We start from the raw sequence: 16,470 nt of genomic DNA, 5'->3' as shown, positions 1-16,470 counted from the left end.
CCATGATTCAGCTATTGAAGCCCAATGGAATTGGTTTTTTTGAAAAGTGTCAAAGTATGTGGCATCGCTAGTAAGCGCGTTTTGATTTTCATTTTATTACTCTGCTCATCTCGATCTAGCATGAAATACATGTTAATGAAAACTGATACAATCAATTGGCGAGCATATTTTAACTTGTACTTTTAGTTTTCCTGTGGCGTAATTGTGATTGAAATTTCATCCCTTTGCCTTGAATTTTATTTTAGTTGTAGAGGTCAATGCTCTTCTCAGTTTGCTTAGCATCTTCTATAAAGAATCTGTTCCTACTTATAAATTGAGTATGTTGTTTATCTTTGCCTAACTCTTGAACAGAACTGAACCAGGATCTCTTAAGTTAATTTTGAACATTTAGTTAATTTTGCCGATATGCTACTTGTACAGATATTTTCTTTAGTACGTGCATCTGCTAATTTTGTTCATTATATTATTTTTTTTTACAATGACAGGAACAAAGAACATCAACAATGAAGAAATGAAGTCGCAGTAGAGCAGTTTACAAACATTGGAGTAGTTTGAAGTTTTTGGAGTATTTTAAACAAATTTTATTCTTTTTGTTGAGGACGTGCAATGACAATGTTACTTTAATTTAGATTGTTTACACTTTTACCAATGAAAAGATTATCTACAATTCTATTTCGTGAAATGTATTGTTACCACTATAAATAGGTTGCTTTACTATTGTTCGACTACTAGTATGAATCTATTATAGTTTTATATAAATATTTTTTAAAACAGGAAATTTTTATTGTAGCGACTATTGTTGTCACGAAAATAATAGTATTGTAGCGATATTTCGCCGTCACAAAAAGGTTAGTTTTGGTAACAATCCCCTGTTTTCACAAAAAGTAAGTGAATGTTAGTGACGATAAAAGTTGACACAAAAAGGCGAGCAATTTGGGGCGACTAATGTTGTCACGAAAGATAAACCTTTTGTGGCAACAATGATTCGCCACCAAAGAAGACTATTCAGTGGCGACTAACGTCCCTTGAAGGTGTATTTTGTGTCAATCTTAGTTAACTTTTGTGGCGATTAATGTTGCCACTGAAAGCATATCTTTTGTGTCGACCAATTTAGCCGCGACGATTGAGTTTCAGCCACTGACTATAGCCAACGACTATAGGCTCACCACTGATTGTCTTCTGTGGCGACTTTTGCACTTTCAGTGGCGACTTTGTCGCCACAATAGACCTCTTTTCTTGTAGTGACTGCAAATTGAAACCGTACATGTGATAACGACATCGGATGCCTTAGCCTCAGGCTTGGTTGGGAAAACATAACATCGGGGCTGGGCCCCACCACTCTGAACTACATCCCCGGGACGGCCTCCTGTTGGATGGCCTCCACCTCTAGCGGCCTGACCTCCACCTCTAACGGCTTGACCTCGACCTCTAATACCTCGACCTCCACCTCTAGCTTCCTAACCTCTACCTCTATCTGGCCGAGCGGGCTGTGGAACACCCGGTGCCTGAACCATAGCACAAGAGCCCTAATGCTGAGAACTGCTCGAGGCTCGAGGGAAAATCTAGCAATGTGCCTCGGATCACCACAAGTATAATAAGTCCTCGGCTGCTGGGACAGCTGACCCTGAAACTAACCCTGACGGCCTGAGTAATCACCTTGAAATCTCTGGAGCGGAGGTGCACTGATAGGAGCTGGTGATGCACTATAGGGTAGCTGATCCAAATATTGCATATGAGAACCATGGCCACCCGGAGCATCATGAGAAGCCTGAAGTGCTAAATGGAACGGCCTGAGAGGATGGCATCTACCAAAAGAATCCCTGCCTTCAGACGAGGCACAACTGAATCTGCCCAAATGATGAGGCCTCTTGTCAGACCCCTGACCACTCCCCTGTGATAGATCCATCTCAACTCGCCGGGCCATATTGGCCGCATCCTGAAAATAAATCTCGCTTCCTGTCTCTTTAGCCATCTGCAATCGAATAGGCTGAGCGAGACCCACGATCAACCTCCTCTCTCTCTCTCTCTTTCTCTCTCTGTGGGAAGTATAATAAGAGCATGACGGGCCAAGGCAATAAATCTGGTTTCATACTGAGTGACGGTCATAGAACCCTGCTGGAGACGCTCAAACTGCCTCCGATAGTCCTCCCTCCGAGTGATAGGAGGAAACTTCTCCAGAAATAGCTGAGAGAACTGATCCCAAGTCAAAGCAGTGACCCAGCTGGCTTAGCCAAACAATAATCTCTCCACTATCCCCATGTTCCGTAGAACCTCGTGACAGCTGTCCAAATAGTCATGGGGATCCTCTGAGGATTTACCACCATAAGTAGCAGTGAAGAGCTTGGTGAACCTGTCTAACCTCCACAAAGCATCAGCAGACATAACTGCTCCATCACCGGTCTGAGCTACCACACCCGGCTGAACTACTCCAACTAGCTGAGCTGCTAAAGTCTGAAACTGAGGAGCCATCTGCTCCGGAGTGCGAGTAGCGGGAGTCTATGCTCCTCCCCTAGCCTGGGAGACGGCTGATGCTATAGTAAGTAAGCCTTCCTGGGCGACACTCTCCATAAGGCCCACTAGATGGACCAGAGCATCCTAGAGTACCGGGGTAGCGATGAACCCCTTTGGGACCTGAGCTGGCCCTGCTAGAACGGTCTGGGCCGGAGCCTCCTCCTCAACTCTACCTGAGGCTCCGCCGCTGGTGCTGCTACTCCGGGCTGAGCCTTGCCCCAACCTCGGCCTCTAGCACGGCCTTAGCCTCGTCCTCTACCCCTCGTAGGAGTTGCCACAGGGGGCTCGGGCTGCTGATCAGCGGATGAAGACGCACGTGTTCTTGCCATTCGCGAAAGAACAGAGTAGAAGTTCAATTAGCATTGAGAAGTAAAGTCGCACGACATAGAAAAATAGATGTGAAGTTATTCCTAAACTCTGTAGCCTCTGGGCGATAAGCACAGACGTCTCTGTACCGATCCCTCATACTCTACCTAGCTTGTTCGTGAATTGTGAGGCCTAGACAACCTAGTGCTCTGATACCAACTTGTCACGACCCGGATTTCCCACCCTTGGGAGTCGTGATGGCGCCTAATCGTGAAAGCTAGGCAAGCCAACTATTAAGGTTTTAACCCATTAGCAATCAACCCAAACAGATATAAACAATAACTAAAGCTAAACAAATGAAAGGTGCGGAAGAGTTATAATACATTTAAATAATCCAATACATGTCTACCCACGAATCTGGTGTCACAAATTCATGAACATCTACGAATTTCTACAAACACTGGTCCAGAAAGAAAAGTACAATAGTTCTCAGAATGAAAAGAGACATCAGAAAGCTAAATAGGGAATTGGGACTTTAGGCTCTGCGAACGCCAGTAGATCTACCTTGGTCTCCCTAGACTGAAGGTAGCTACCTCAGCTACTCACCAGGTCCGATACCGAAATCTGCACAAAAGAGTGCAAAGCGTAGCATTAGTACAACCGACCCCATATACTGAGTAAGTTTCGAGCCTAACCTCGGAGAAGTAGTGACGAGGCTAGGACACGACAACCATATAAACCTGTGCAGTTAAATAATATACAAACAGAATCATAATAACAGGAATTAACAGAACAAGGTGGGAAGGGGACATGTTGCGGGGAATATAAGATTCTAACAATAAACCAATAAAGAATCATCAACAAAGAACCATAATGAATATCATATATAAATCAACAAGAATAATGAAACGGTAACACGTGCACGGCATCACCCTTCGTGCTTTTACTCTCATCCTCACCATATGAAACAACAGAAATAGCACGGCATCACCCTTCGTGCATTACCTCTCATAATCATGGCACGACATCACCCTTCGTGCATTATTCCTCACAATATCGGCACGGCATCACCCTTCGTGCATTAACTCTCAAATCATGGCACGACATCACCCTTCGTGCATTAACACTCATAATATCGGCACAACATCACCCTTCGTGCATTACACTCACTCACAATATCATGCACGGCATCACCCTTCGTGCTTTACACTCTTCCTCACCCAAACAATAAAAACAATACGTCCCGGTAAGGGAATCAACAATATCAACAATAACATCTCGGCAAGGGAATCAATAATATCAACAATAACATCCCGGCAAGGGAATCAGCTATGACCAATCTCGTTTTCAACAATTACTTTACGAAATGAAACTCAACTTGAGTCAATACTCAACGATAGTTAATTACCAAGAAACTTTCATAAGCTTTGTTCAACATCGTAAATCATCAATTTGAGCATGAACAATACGTAATAGCGCCACAACAATTATGATATAAGACTCACGGGCAAGCTTGACACCAACGTATAGATACTCGTCACCACACCTGTCGTCGTACTCATACTAACATATAGCAAATAAGACCACAACTCCTATTCCCTCAAGCTAAGGTTAGGCCAAACACTTACCTCGATTCCACGGACAAGATTAAGCCTCAACTACCGCTTTACCTCTCAGTTCCACTTCCAATTCGCATGTATCTAGTCATAATTTACTTAATAACATCAGTAAATGCTAAATAAACCAATTCTAATGCATGAAAATAGATTTCCCATGGTTTTCCCCAAAAAGTCAAAAATCGACCCCGGGCTCGCTTTGTCAAAACCCGAAGTTCGAACCAAAACCCGATCACCCATTCACCCACGAACTCAAATATGCAATTAGCTTTCAAATAGGACCAGAAATTGAGGTCCAAATCCCCAAAATTTGGAAATCCTAAATTCTACACAAAAACACCCGATTTCCCATGAAAAACCCTAGATTTTGAAGGGAAATTAATTAAAAAGAAGAAATAGATTCAAGAAAATGAGTTAGAAATCGTTCACCTATGATTTAGGGAAGAACTTGCTCTTGAAAAATCACCCTTAGGAGTTTAGGTTTAAAAATTTTGAAGAATGATATAAAAATCCCGTCTAAAATCCCACTTAACAGGTGCAGTTATCGCAATAGCGATCAGGGGTTCGCAATTGCGAACCCTTTGAAATCCGTCTATCTTCGCATTTGCGAAGAAAATGTCGCATTTGCGATGTAAGGGCCTTCGCATTTTCCAGCCTAGAGTTCGCATTTGCGATGAGGGCCTGCCCAGGCTTGGTTCGCATTTGCGATACAGGGGTCGCATCTCCCAGGCCTGACCACTTCGCAGTTGCGAAGCGTGATCTCGCAATTGCGAGATCAGAGGCCTGCGCAAAAATACGAGATGCACATCTGCATTTTCCTAAGTCCAAATCACCCCGTGGCCTATCCAAAACTCACCCGAGCCCTCGGGGCTCCAAACCAAACATGCATGCAAGTCTAAAAACATCATACGGACTTGCTCGTGCAATCAAATAATCAAAATAACATCAACAACTATGAATTTAGCACCAAAATTCATAAAATTCTCAAGAACATTGAATTTTTCATTTCTAGACTAAAGGTCCGATTTATACCAAATCAACTTCGATTCTTACCAAATTTCACAGGTTCTACTTAAATATTATTCTAGACCTGTACCGGGCTCCGGAACCAAAATACGGGCCCGATACCATCAAGAACACGCATCATTTCATTTCAAAGAGTCTTTATATTTTCCAGCAAATAATTTTCTTTAAAAATTTATTCCTCGGGCTAGGGACCTGGGAATTCGATTCCGGGCGTACGCCCAAGTCCCATATTTTACTACGGACCCAATAGACCGTCAGAACACGAGTCCGTGTCCGTTTACCCAAAATTTTGACCGAAGTCAACTTAATTCCATTTTAAAGGCAAAACTTAGCATTTTTCTCAAATTTTCACGTAAGTGCTTTCCGGATATACGCCCGGAATGCGCACGCAAATCTAGGTAGAACAAAAGGAGGTTTTTAAGACCTTGGAATATAGATTTGACTTCTAGAACATGAGATGACCTTTTGGGTCATCAGCCTTCCCATATTTGCGACTGCCTTAGTCGCACCTGCGATGCCACATCTGCGGACAAACCTATCGCAAGTGCAGAACATAAATTCTCAAACTATGTGCACTTGGGGTCTACCCACCGCACCTGCGATATCGCTTCTGCAGTCCAACATCCATATCTGCGATCTAAGCTCAAAGCCCGACCTTCCGCTTCTGCGGTCAAAATCCTAGATCTGCGCTCCTACACTTGCGGAAATCCCTCCACTCCTACAATCCCAACTCTTCAGCCAACCTCCGCTTATGCGGAGACCTTTGCGCATCTGTGGAGTTCCCCCACCCAGACAACCCTCGCACCCGCGCAACAGAGGACGCAGTTTGCAGCTCCGCATGTGCAGCCAGTCCCACTGCATATGCGAAAACACTAGAAATTAGATTTCTTCAGTAGTTCCATCAAGTCCAAAATGAATCCGAACTCAATCTAAATCATACCCGAGGCCCCCTAACCCCAACCAAGCATACTACAAAGTCATAAAATACAATACGAACCTACTCGAAGCCTCAAATCACATCAAATAACATTAGAAACCATGAATCACACCACAATTCAAGCCTAATGAAACTAATAAACTTCTAACTTCTAAAACTAACGCCGAACCATATAAAATAAACTCCAAATACCTCAAAATTTGCATGCAAGTCCCAAATAGCACAACGGACGTATTGCGACTCCTAGAACAAAAATCCGAACCCGAGACCAACAAAGTCAACTTCTGGTCGAACTTCTCGACCTTCCAAACCTTCAACTTTCCAACTTTCGTCGAAAAGTACCAAACCAACCTACAGACGTCCAAATAAAAATTCGGACATAAGGCTAAGTCGAAAATCACCATACAAAGCTATTGAAACCATCAAAACTCTATTACGGAGTCATCTACACAAAAGTCAAAGTCCGGTAAACTCTTCAACTTAAGATTCCAACCTTGGGACTAAGTATCCGCCCCATAGCCAAAAGGACAATATCGACAAGTCATGCAACTACAAATATACATATGTAAAACATAAAATATGGGAATGGAGCAAAATACTCCAAATAACCAGTCGGGTCGTTACCGTTGACCAAAGTCAATATTATGGATAAATGATCCGAGATTAGTGATTGAAGTTTACAATATGTTTTTATGACGAGTTTAGACTTGTACGTATATTTGGCTTGAGTCTCAGGTGATTCGACGTTGATTCGGTACTTTAAGTCGAAAGTTGGAACTTTGAACTTAAGAGAATTTGAATTTTTTGGTTTAATGAGCAATTCTTGGTTATGATGTTGTATTTAGTGTTTTGAGCTTTGGAAAAAATTTCTCTAGAATATAAAGACCTATTAGGATGATTGGATGGGATCTTGGGGGATCGGGTGAGTTTCGAGGATGTTTCGAATCATTTTATGCTATGTTGGGGCTGCTGCTTTCTGATGCACATCACTGCATTGGGGCTTATGGACTTGTGCTTCACAATCACATGGAGGGGTTCGTGATTGCTTAGGGCTGGCAGGCTGTGCATCGCGATCACGTGAGTGGCAGATCATTGCGTAAAAGGTTTAGGGCGAGGTAATTTTATGCTTTGCGATCGCGTGGATAAGTGTCGTGATCCTGTAGGGTAGGGAGCTGGTTCATCACGATTTAGTGAGAAGAGTCACGATCGCACAGAAGGAAAGTCAGCAGTACTTTTGCGCATCGCGGTTGCGAGGGTCATGGTCGCGATTGCGTAGAGCATTTTACTGGCAAGGGTATCTAATGTCGAGATTTTGGGATTTAGCTTATTTTCACAATTTTTGAGTTTTGAAGAATGGAAAAGGAGATTTTGAAGAGGGATTTAATCGCAACCTTGAGGGTAAGTAAATCATACTTGAATTGATAATTTATTTTGATTCCCCAAGGATTTCTACACCTAATATATGAAATTTAAGAGTGCAGTTTGAGATGTTTGTCTACCACTTAAGAGAGTATATTTTGCGATTTTGAATGTTGCTTTCGACTCGAATTTAGAAGCTAATAACATATAACAGGTCAAGCCCTGGACTCGGGTTTTGACCATGTGGGTCGGGGTTGACTTTTATTGTTTTTTTCGAGATTTGATTAAAGATTGAAATTTTATTGTTTGACATTAGTTTTTATGATATTATTTGACCATATGAAGAATCATTTGTCAAGATTTGGAGCATTTAGAGGTCACGGATAGAGAGAAACACATGATTGGAGGATAAAGCTTCATTTGAAAACGGTAATTATCTGGCCTAATCTTGGTTTGACGGAAAATACCTTAAGAAATAACCTTGTTGGCTAATTGTAACATGTCGGGGGCAATATATATGCGTGATGACGAGTGTATATGGGGATGTAATGGCTCATTCATGCTTGGACTACACTATTGGCTTTTTTATGCCTTGTTTGATTGTATGATTTTCTTGATTTATGGTTTATTTGATTGTATTACTGTGTTACCCTAATTATTCATGCTAGAGATTATGCATAGGCTTATGGTATCTTCATTTGGCATGATTGCATATTGTTGAGATTTTGATATACTTGATTTAACCGTAACCATAATTTACACCTTGAAAATGCATTCCCACCTCTATTTATTATTTACTTGTGCATATTAATTATTATCTCTTGAGCATATGCATATTCTTGCAGGTGAAAATCTTGATACAGATTGATATGCTCATGAAATTGGGACTTTATGAGTGGATTGATATTGTTATTGCATGAGGTTTCTACAATACGGTTTTAATGATATTGACATTGATATAGTATGAGCTTTTTGCCATGAAGCGTGTTGATAAGGATCCATCTGCCTATTGCCTCCCTCCCATGTTTCTCTCTTGGTGTCATACACAAAGAGTTTATAAGACACTAATGAGTGTTAGTTTGTGATGGTATTGGTTGATGAGTTTGACGTAAAGGTGAAAGATTGATCTCTTAAGTAAATCCTTTACGTCATATCATGCAATATGCATGCTATCTGTACATCTCTTCAATATGCTACTTGATGCCTCAGTTACATTCTTTTTGACAGGCAAGATAGAACGGTTCATGATTTAATCACTAATTCATGGTGTATCTCTTCCAATTGTCTTGCTATGTATCTGCATGAACTGTACATGTATATTTCTTTGTATCATATGGTTTGAACCTCACTACTACTTCACCGAGATTAGTCTTGATAATTACTGAGTACACGTTGTCTTTGTACTCGTATTACACTTCTTCGCAACATGTGCAAATTCTGGTATTCGCACCAGTGGATCTTAGGAGGTTCTTAGCTGATTTAGGAGACTCGAGGTAGTGCTGCTTGATCGACCGTAGACCCTTGAAGTCACCTTCTTCTCATTATGGTACTATTTATCTTATTTCAGCAAGTACTCTTGTATTTTTTGACACTTGGTTGTATTTCATCTTAGTAGCTCAAGACTTTATTCTACCGGGAAAAGGGAATTTGTTGTATTATTTTCCGCTTTGGATGATGTATTGAGACTTATCTATGTATTATCTATACCATGTTAGTAGATTATCCTTTATTTGCTTTGTTCTAGTTGGTTATTGTTGTTAGCTTACCTAGTGGATTGGGATTAGGTTTTATTACGATCATAGGTGAGATTTTGGTTCGTTACAAAGTTAGTATCATAGCCATAGGTTCATGGGTTCTAAGAGTCATGAGCATATCTAGTATGAGTCTTGTGGATCAGTACGGAGACATCTGTACTTATCTTCAAGAGGCTATAGGATATTTCGAAAATTTCACTTTCTTTCTTTCTCTATCATACAACTTTATTTCATCTTGAAGTTTGAATCTTAACTCTTTTATTCTCTCACAATGGTAAGGACACGTGTGTCAGCAATGGTTGAGCAGAAGCCTACGCCCCAGGTTGTAGCCACTACTAGAGATAGAGGTCGGTGCAGAGGTAGGGCTAGAGCCCAGACAAAGGAACATGCAACAACACCTAGAGATGGAGCACATGCAGCTACTCATGCTCTGCTAGAGCTGTTTCTTAGAATCCATCTATAGCTCCAGTAGTTGATCAGGTTCTAGATCATGTTGTTCTACCGAGTCCACCTTAGTTCTTCAAGAGTTTCATTGCTAATCAAGTACTTCAGAATACTATGGTTCGGATTCTGAGTTACTTCGCTAGTTTGGCACATGCGGGGATTATTCTTATGGTCCCAACTACTTTTCAGCTGGAAGGGGAGCACATACCCCAGCTACTCATACTCCAAAGAAGGCCACCGCTATGTTTTAGACCGTAGACCTTCGAAGTCACCTTCTTCTCATTATGGTACTATTTATCTTGTTTCAGCAAGCACTCTTGTATTTTATAATACTTGGTTGTATTTCATCTTAGCAGCTCAAGACTTTATTCTATCGGGCAAAGGGAATTTGTTGTATTATTTTCCGCTTTGGATGATGTATTGAGACTTATCTACATATTATCTATATCACGTTAGTAGATTATCCATTATTTGTTTTTTTCTAGTTGGTTATGATTGTTAGCTACCTAGCGGATTGAGATTAGGTTCTATTACGATCATAGGTGAGATTTTGGATCGTGATAAAGTTCGTATCATAGCCATAGGTTCATGGGTTCTAAGAGTCATGAGCATGTCTGTTAGAGTCTTGTGGATCAGTATGGAGACATCAATACTTATCTTTGAGAGGCTATAGGATATTTGCAATCCTTCACTTTCTTTCTTTCTCTATCATGCGACTTTATTTCATCTTGAAGTTTTAATCTTAACTCTTTTATTCTATCACAAATGGTAAGGACACGTGTGTCAGCAATGGCTGAGCAGAAGCCTACACCCCAGGTTGTAGCCAGTACTAGAGATAAAGGTCGATGCAGAGGTAGGGATAGAGCCCAGATCAAGGCACATGCAACAACACCTATAGATGGAGCACATGCAGCTACTCATGCTCTGCTAGAGTTGTTTCTTAGGATCCATCTATAGCTCCAGTAGTTGATCGGGTTCTAGATCATGTTGTTCCACCGAGTCTACCTTAGCTCTTCGAGAGTTTCATTGCTAATCTAGTACTTCAGAATACTATGGTTCGGATTCTGAGTTACTTTGCTGGTTTGGCACATGCTGGGATTATTCTTATGGTCTCAGCAACTTTTCAGCTGGATGGGGAGCACATACCCCGTCTACTCATACTCTAAAGAAGGCCACCATTATGTTTAGACATTGGGAGTTTCAGTTATTCTAAAATTGGAGATGTTCAGCTTATTGCTACAACTAGATAGGAAGTTAGGCCTACTATGGCTGTTAATGAGCAAAAGAGGATGGATTGATTCCAAAAGTAGGATCCTTTATGTTTTAAAAGTGATCACAAAGCTGATGCTCAAAACTTTTTGGATAGGTGTTATGAGATTTTATGCAATTTCACTCTTGTAGAGTTTGATGGAGTTGATTTTTCTATTTTTCAGTCGAGAGATCCATCCAAGATGTGGTGGCAAACTTATGACCAGGGTAGGCCAGCGGGATTAATTCCTCTATCTTGCACTTAAGTTATGTTTTGACCTTCTTTCTGGAGAACATCATTCCACTCATTAGGAGAGGCAAGTTTCCGTAGCCAATTTGTGCACATGCAGCAGAATGGTATGAAAATTACTTAGTATGTGATAAGGTTCACTGAGTTATATCACTATGCGCCTTTTGTTATTTCCACCGAGAAAGAGAGGGTAAAAACATTTATAAAGGGTCTTAGTTGTAATATCATGTGTGGAATGGCACAAGAGGTTGAGTTTGAGACTACCTTTCATCAGATTGTGGAGATTGCTAGGAGGTTCGAGCATATCCACATGCAAGAAACAAAGAGAAGAGAGAGGCCAAGAACCTTGTGGTACTGGAGGTTTTTGTGATGCCTACACTACATGTATGGGCCATTATGGTAGAGCTCATCCTAGCAAGCCATTTCAGTCAGCACTCTAGACTTTTCACGGCGCCCTAATTGGCCATAGCTTCCAAAGTGCTCATTCAGGATAGTCATCGTATGACATAGCTCTCCTGCGTGGTTCTTAGAGTGCATCTCAAGGACAGGGTTCTTTCAATGGATATGCTGGTCGTCGGGGGCAAACTCAACCTCAGAAGCCACATTAGCAGAGAGTTTTCTATGAGTGAAGAGATTCGAGGGATATGAGGAGAGATTGTGGTAGAGCAGATTTATTTGTCTAATTGTGTACTATTAATGTGTGTGAAAAAATGGTTGATCTTTTGTTGTTAGACATGGTGGATTTTGAGGTGATTCTTGGTATGAATAAGTTATTTCCATAGATACTATCTTGGATTGTCATGCCAATACTGTGACTTTAGTTATTCCATAGTCGCCCAGAGTAGAATGGAGAGGGTCACTTGGTTATTCTACATGTATGGTGATTTAATTTTTGAAGGCTCAACATATGGTTAAGAAGGAGTGTCTAGCATATTTGTCTTTTATTCAATATTCTAATGTGGAGGTTCCTTTTATGGATTCGGTACTGGTTGTGAGAGAGCTCCCTAAGGTGTTTTCTACAGATCTACCGGGTATGCAGATAGAGGTATTGGTTTTACTATTGCCTTGATTCCAGGGACTCTTTCCATATCTGTTCTACCATATCATATGGCTCCAGCTGAATTGAAGGAGTTGAAGGAGCTGTTACAAGATTTAGTTGGAAAGTGGTTCATTAAACCAAGTGTTTCTACTTGGGTATAATGTTGTTTGCAAAGAAAAAGGATGGTACTATGAGAATGTGTATTGGTTATGGTGTCACGATCCAAAATACATCTAATAGTGATGACACCTAACCCAACCCGCTTGGTAAGCCAAGTAACAAACAACACAACCCAAATGAGAATAACAAGAGTAATGAGTAAAATAACTGAATTTCTACACAACTCCCACGAATTGGTGAATCATGAGTTTCTAAGACTTAGGATTTATAAAGTCGGCACGAAAGAAGGACCTGCTATCGCTGGAATAGGGGAAACACAAAGCAAGTTCTAATTTTCTTTCGAGTTATATACATCTGCCAATATTGAGTCTGTTTGCTTAAAGATTTCGGTTGGAATCAAAGGTACGAAAAAATTGGTGATTAAGAATGTGTGTCCACGTGACAATTGTTTTTTTTTTAATAGATAAGGAAGGTACAAAAGCTAAGAAAAAAGGTTGTCATAGTACTGATGTACTTGTTCTCTATTCAAAAAGAGGTAAACTAGTCATAAGCAAATAATTGTATTAAAAGAAGTGTTGTTCATAAATCAATTGATGTTGCCGCAAAAGATTGAGAAGCCAAGAACTATTAGGAGCAGATAATTAAAATTAGCAGGTTATACATGTGTAAATAAAAAGCACATTAGTCGTTCTGGGCAACATGCGCGTGGGTCACTTTTAGTTGACACATAATTCGCATTAAGACCTCAATACTTGAGTACTTGAAGAGTTAAAATAAAAAAGGAGCATTAAAGGCATTATTCTAAATCTATATTAGTAATGAAAATATCAAAAGAAATTACTTACATGGAGATTATGCCTCAAATTTCGGAGTGGTACAAATATAAGCTATTCTTCACATGATGGTTCTGAGCTCAAAACCTTCTGCAAGGGCCCTATTTTTAGATAAATAGTGGTGGTGCTTTAACTCCTAATTTGATATAAACCGTGAAAGTTGTGGGAGTCAAAAAAGGAGAGTCAGAAACTAAAATGTTGTTATTTTGGACTCAAGAGATAAAATAGGTGGAAAAAATCATTGATGATTTTTTATATATAGCACATGTTTTTGATGCGCCATACTTTAACGGCTAATTACCCCTTATGGTATAGCGCATGAAATACAAGAGTTATGCTTAGCATTTGTTGACCCATAATAATTTGTAAGTATAGCGCATGTGTTATATGTACAACACATATATACATGCGCTATACATACCAATTGCCATCCCCTCGCATTGGATATTTCCTTACTTAAGGTCCAACATTCATTCTTCAAAAAATCATTCTGAAAAATTCATTCTTCAGCATCCTCTATATCACTTCATGTCCATCAATATTTTTTGAATTTTTCTACAGTATTTGAAGAGAAAAAAAATTACGGTTGCATTATATTGGGGTGGTGAGGTTGTGGTAGAGAATAACACGGTACGCAATAGTTGTTCTCCATAGAGTATTATTAAGTTGCCACTCACATTGGAGTACGACAGATTGATATCTTTGATTTGTAAAAGAATGAGTGTGAGTAAACATTCGATTAATATTAAGGTAACCGGAAGATATCAAATGTTCGATTAATATTAAGGTAACCGAAAGATATCCTTATTCGCTTACTTCGCAAGGGGTTGCCTGTTGTACCAAGTTTAACAACGAAGATGATGAAACTCTGCAAGATTTTTTGAGGACTCCGGACAAACATCAGAATGTTCATGTGTTAAAAATGCCGGAAATGTTCGTCAAATCTGAAGACGTCAACAACATTGGTCTTCCACAAAATATGGATAACACTGAATCATCTGGCAGTATTTTTGGAGTTGTTTTATCCGACGGGTTTCGTATGAAAGAGGCTGGCCTGATATAAACTTGTCTCTACAGGCTAATAACGAGCGAGGAAATAATTTTTCCCCAATGCAGCAGCATAGAGGGTCGCCAAGTTTACATAATTGATACGCCGAGTTGTAAATTTCAATTATCCTTGTTATAGTATAATTGATTCTTTTATGTATAATATTCGTACTAACACTTATATCTTCCAAAGTATTACCGGTCATATGAGAATTTTACAAGTTATGAACCAACCAACAGTTGGAATATACCTAATTTTGGAGGTTTGGAGCATGTTGGTCCATCCGCGAGTCATCAACAACTCGATAATGTGCATTATTAGCTATCTACAGATTATGACTTGTACGTTAACAAATAAAGTTAATATATTATGTTGGGACGGCTCTGAAAAACTCCTTATTTTATTGGTTGTGCAGTGAAAATGAGCAACATGACGGAACTGTCCGAACTCAGTTGTGCGATGAGGAAATATTGAATCAGGATATGGCAGATGGAAAGAGTGAGGAAGATTACAATGATTATTGCAACAATGCTGATGAGTCTGGAGATGATACACCCTTCCCTGATGAGAGCAACGATGAGGAACCACACCTCGGAAAAGAGAGTAAGAATGAACAACCTGGTTTGACAAGGGAGCATGATGCCACAACTAATCATGCTCCGAATATGCAGACTCCACCTACTCTTAGACCCACAGTGTACGAGTCCCGTGCGCCCTTTCTTTCAAGAAAAATTCCCTACCTTGATCACCTGCCCAGTATGCCGAATATGGATTCCCTCAAAAGGGATCTTGATGACATTTCTGAAATGAATCTAGACCAACAAAGCTATGTACGAATATGCTTTTTGGTGATAAGTCGCGCCTTAGCAGGGCGGTGCGAATTTTCAGCATAAAAAACTATCATGAGACCAAGGTTGTTGAGTAATCTAAGCAAATATATAAGGTCCTTTGTCGTAGATGGGACCAAGGTTGTAAGCGGATATTGCCTGCAAGAAAGTTGAAAACTAATATGTGGATCGTGGGAAGTACATTAACAAGCACACTTGTGATATGGACACATTCAATGCAAATATTGAACGTTTATTTAATTTTAAGTTGAACGGCTAATGCCTTTTGCATCTCTTAAATCTCCTTCATCAAATGCCGAATAACTTCTAGTTCATCTTTTTGTGTTTTAGTTTGGAACATTACATACAATGCTTGTGGTACAAATAGCCCATGCCAATGACATAATACTTCATAATCTCACCTTTTTGAGTATAGGGGAACCCGTTATAGGTTTTCACCCCAAATTCACATACCTTCAGGCTTTGTAGAATATGCTCCCCCCTCATTAATGTGCCCTGCAATTTTGAGATCTATATGTATATTGATTGGCTTATTTTTCAAGGGACGTAAAATATCATACAACCTGTCATCCACCAAATCAATATAGAAACCTAGCATGTTTTGTCATAGAAGGGATCGATTGGTTTCTTACGTGTTCCATGTGGAGCTTTTGAACTACCTTCACTCTTTTGCCTCTTCTTTAACCACTTATTAAATGCAAGAGGCATTTTTGAAATAGTTGTTTAAATGAATAACTGGTAAATAAAATTTGGTTCACCTTAAGAAGAACCAAATAGGAGGTAGTTCAACATGATGCATGTGCAATATGAGCTACATTGTCTTGTTGCCCTAGAAAAGCCTGTACAAACTTGTATCGTAAAGATTGCACTTTAAGTGAAACATGGCAGATGAACAATATGTGTTATGCAGTAGCTTAGAAAATAATAGAAATTTAACGTGCGTCTTGTCTAGTCGACCTAAAAATGCCTGCACGCACTTGTACCGTAAATAATTCATTGTAAGTGAAATATAGCGCATGACCAATTTGCATTATACACCAGCTGATAAAACCGTATAAATTAAATTTGCGTCTTGTCTTGTCGACCTGAAAAATCATGCACGCACTTGTACCGTAAAGAATCCATTCAAAG

This window comes from Nicotiana attenuata, unplaced genomic scaffold (genome assembly GCF_001879085.1).
Source record: "Nicotiana attenuata strain UT unplaced genomic scaffold, NIATTr2, whole genome shotgun sequence".
NCBI lineage: Eukaryota > Viridiplantae > Streptophyta > Magnoliopsida > Solanales > Solanaceae > Nicotiana > Nicotiana attenuata.
Note: the sequence above shows the minus strand (reverse complement) of the source record.